Below are 4,578 nucleotides of genomic sequence, written 5' to 3'. Positions count from 1 at the left end.
TGACCATCTTGTTTCTTGCTTTGTCGTAAAGGGAAAAAATACAGGTATCATTAATGTATGTCCACTGAGATAGCGAAGGCTCTATTTCCTGTTTCCTATTCCATTTGTGCCCAAATGACTGCCCTCTTTAGAGCTGCTCTGTAAGCTCCCTGACATACAACAGCACAGCTGGGCCTTGCCTTCCTACAACATATAGGATAACATTAAACAGGTCAGTATGTGTAGAGAATGCATGGTGCAAATTGAATTTGAAGAGCAAACAATTCTGGTGTACAATCATTACAATCACAGTAACATTTATCTCAAAAAATTAATTTTAGCCCAAGGATTTTTCTAATCAAATATGAAACTTGTCACATGGCACAATGACATGATGATTTTGATGAACAATTACCTGAGGCAAGGTTAACACTTTTGCCCATCATGTTCTAATTAAATAGAACAAAATGGATGACTTTCAATGTGGGGGAAAAATCAGATTTAAGCAAACTTTAAAAGATTGACATAAATATTTCTCTTTTTTGGCAGTATTATATATCCCTTAAGTGGGAACCTATAGAGTTCTACTGCGTGATTGATTTTTGAAGGCTTTAAAATTGAGTAACTTGTCATATCTTGGTACTCTCTGTGCAAACACATGTATACATATTTTTTCTGAAGAATTTTTTTTGATAGGGTCTTGCTCTGTTGCCCAGGCTAGGGTATAGTGGTGCAATCATAGCTCACTGCAGCCTCAAAATCCTGGGCTCAAGCAATCCTCTTGACTCAGCCTCCTGAGTAGCTGGGACTATAGGCACACACCACCAGGCCCGGCCAATTTTTAACATTTTTGTGTTAAGAGTCAAGGTCTCACTATGTTGCCCAATCTTGTTTTTTGTTGTTGTTGTTTTTTGTTTTTTTTGTTTTGTTTTGTTTTTTTGAATTTTTACAGCAGATAGAAAGATCAGAAAATCTGTTTCACCGAGAGAGAGAGAGATCTGACATCCAAGATTGAGGAAAATGGTGAATGCTGTTAATTTTTTTAGTAGAGAACATTCCCAATTTAAAAAATTTTTAAAAAGTACGCCAGGCGCGTTGGCTCAAGCCTGTAATCCTAGCACTTTGGAAGGTCTGTCGGGACGGGTGGATCACGAGGTCAGGAGATGGAGACCATCCTGGTCAACATGGTGAAATCCCATCTCTACTAAAACACAAAAAAATTAGCGGGGCGTGCTGGCTCGCGCCTGTAGTCCCAGCTACTCGGGGGACTGAGGCGGGAGAATTACTTGACCCGGGAGGCAGAGGTTGCGGTGAGCTGAGATCACGCCACCGCACTCCAGCCTGGCGACAGAGCAAGACTCTGTCAAAAAAAAAAGTAGAAAAAGTGTTTACCTTCAAACTATTTAAGATAGAAAACTAAGTAACATACAGAACACATAATTATATCTGCAATGAAATGTAAAATTCTCAACATTTTATTTTTCATTTCTGTACGTTAACTTTGTTTCAAAATACAAATATATTTTAACATTGCTGGCTCTGAACAACATTAAATTGATTTTAGAACGTAAAAGATAAGAGCCTTAATCAACCATCTCCGCTTAGGAGATCTGGGAGTTTGGAGAGATATGTAAAGCACCATGGTTCGGCTGAAGGGGTTGTTCTCCATTGGCACCTGAAAGGCAGGATTGGGGTGTGGCTTCCTCACGCCTGAGCCAGTGTGCTTTGTTCTGTTCCTGAGACGCAGACAATACACCTAAGCTTGTCGCTCAGATCCTTTTTTCTAGATCTAAATGGAAACAACAAATGAGTATTTGATCAGCACAAAGTCCCTCCAATTGCTAGATAAAAGAGCTGACTGCACATGCCCTAGCAAGGCCTGGCCAATGGCTTTTTTTTAATTCTGTGAGAAGCACGGTGTTTGTCTTCAGTAGAGATTACATCAAATCCTGGTGATTTTGCCTCCTGTAAGTTTCTCGACTTACCCACTTTTTCCTTCTCCACTACTATTTCTCTATTCTAAAGTACTATATTCTCTCACCTACCTGGGAATAACTTCCTAGAATGGATCCTCCTTTCTCCATACTGTATCTCCTCCCACCCAACTGTTTTTCCTATAGTTAGCATTGACCTTGTAGAATGCACACCTGCTCTCATCCATGTCCCTCAATGCTGCTGCCCTCCCGTCCACCACTACCACCTCAATGGCCTCTCATCTCTCTGACAAAAGAAAAACTTCAGAGTGCTCTGAGGGAAGCAAGGAGACGGCAGAGGCGGCAGCGAGCGGCGAGTAGTGGAAACGTTGCTTCTGAGGGGAGCCCAAGACGACCGGTTCTAACGAGTTCAAGCTGAACCAGCCACCCGAGGATGGCATCTCCTCGGTGAAGTTTAGCCCCAACACCTCCCAGTTCCTGCTTGTCTCCTCCTGGGACACGTCCTTGCGCCTCTACGGTGTGCCGGCCAACTCTATGCGGCTCAAGTACCAGCACACCTGCGCCGTCCTGGACTGTGCCTTCTACCATCCAATGCATGCCTGGAGTGGAGGACTAGATCATCAATTGAAAATGCATGATTTGAACATTGATCAAGAAAATCTTGTTGGGACCCATGATGCCCCTATCAGATGTGTTGAATACTGTCCAGAAGTGAATGTGATGGTCACTGGAAATTGGGATCAGACAGTTTAATTGTGGGATTCCAGAACTCCTTGTAATGCCAGGATCTTCTTGATTTGTTTTTCTAAGACCAGCCGAGCGGGCACAAAAGAACCAGCGAGTAGGCAAGGGTAGGAGCAAAACTGCAAATTTATTTTTGGTCACTTAGCTTCAGGGGAAGAAGGTGGGTAGGGAGAGGTCTGTCCGCCTCCGGCAAAGAAGGCCGACAGAGTCTCCCGGTGGGGCTCTCGGGGGGAGTTCCTGACACAGTCCCGACATCCCGACAGGAGTGGGGCTGGGAAGTCCGCGCGTGGCGTGTCCGGAGCGGCTTTTCTAGGAGCGGGAGGGCAATAGGCGGGGCACCGGCGTGTCGGGGGCATTCCGCAGGTGCGACCAGGTAAATCTTGGTCTCTTCGGATTGACGTCACCTGGCGCATGCCCGGTTAGTCTGCACCGTCCCCGGTTGCCGGTTGCATTTTCGCGCGCGGGAAAAGTTGGTGAAGAAGAACCCGGAAGTGCACCATCTTGCCTCCCTTCATCCAAACACTTCTCTCAGCCTGAAAAGGTATATACCCTCTCAGTGTCTGGAGACCGGCTGATTGTGGGAACAGCAGGCCACAGTGTTGGTGTGAGACTTACAGAACATGGGTTACGTGCAGCAGCGCAGGGAGTCCAGCCTGAAATACCAGACTCGTTGCATACGAGCGTTTCCAAACAAGCAGGCTTATGTATTAAGCTCTATTGAAGGCCGAGTGGCCGTTGAGTATTTGGACCCAAGCCCTGAGGTACAGAAGAAGAAATATGCCTTCAGATGTCACAGACTAAAAGAAAATACTATTGAGCAGATTTACCCAGTCAATGCCATTTCTTTTCACAATATCCACAATACATTTGCCACAAGTAGTTCTGATGGCTTTGGAAGTATTTGGGATCCGTTTAACAAAAAGTGACTGTGCCAGTTCCATCGGTACCCCACGAGCATCGCATCACTTGCCTTCAGTAATGATGGGACTATGCTTGCAATAACATCATCATATATGTATGAAATGGATGACACGGAACACCCTGAAGATGGTATCTTCATTCGCCAAGTGACAGATGAAGAAACAAAACCCAAGTCACCGTGTACTTGACAATATTTCATTTGCTTAAGTGCCATGTTGATGATAACAAAACAATTTGTGCTCCCCAATGGTGGATTTATTAATATTAAAGAAACCAGGAAAAATATTAATTTTAATATTATAACAACCTGAAAATAATGGAAAAGAGGTTTTTGAATTTTTTTTTTTAAATAAACACTTTCTTAAGTGCATGAGATGTTTGATGGTTTGCTGCATTAAAGGTATTTGGGCAAACAAAATTGGAGGGCAGTGACTGCAGTTTTGAGAATCAGTTTTGACCTTGATGATTTTTTGTTTCCACTGTGGAAATGAATGTTTGTAAATAAATGTAATAAAAATCCCTTTGCATTCTTTCTGGACCTTAAATGGTAGAGGAAAACGCTCATGAGCCATTTGTTTCTTTTGCTGGTTATAGTTGCTAATTCTAAAGCTGCTTCAGACTGCTTCTTGAGGAGGTTAATCTGCAATTAAACAGTATTTCCTCTTGGCTGTCCATTATTTTCTGAAGCAGATGGTTCATCATTTCCTGGGCTGTTAAACAAAGCGAGGTTATGGTTAGATTCTTGGGAATCAGCTAGTTTTCCATCGTATTAGGATGCAGAAGGAAAACTAATAAGAAAACCTCCTAATATCATTTTGTGACTGTAAACAATTATTTATTAGCAAACAATTGATCCCAGAAGGGCAAATTGTTTGAGTCAGTAATGAGCTGAGAAAAGACAGAGCGTATCTGTGTATTTGGAAAAATAATTGTAACGTAATTGCAGTGCATTTAGACAGGCATCTATTTGGACCTGTTTCTATCTCTAAATGAATTTTTG

At 42.9% G+C, this 4,578-nt stretch overlaps 1 pseudogene; it reads left to right on the top strand.

The window, feature by feature from the left end:
- Positions 1–2,291: 2,291 nt before the first annotated feature.
- On the top strand, positions 2,292–4,066 carry LOC117078807 (annotated as a pseudogene).
- The last annotated feature ends 512 nt before the right edge of the window (positions 4,067–4,578 follow it).

The sequence above is a fragment of the Trachypithecus francoisi genome, unplaced genomic scaffold, assembly GCF_009764315.1.
Source record: "Trachypithecus francoisi isolate TF-2019V2 unplaced genomic scaffold, Tfra_2.0 Lachesis_group7, whole genome shotgun sequence".
Classification (NCBI taxonomy): Eukaryota; Metazoa; Chordata; class Mammalia; order Primates; family Cercopithecidae; genus Trachypithecus; species Trachypithecus francoisi.
The sequence above is the reverse complement of the archived record's forward strand: the minus strand, read 5'-3'. Positions and strand labels throughout refer to the sequence as shown.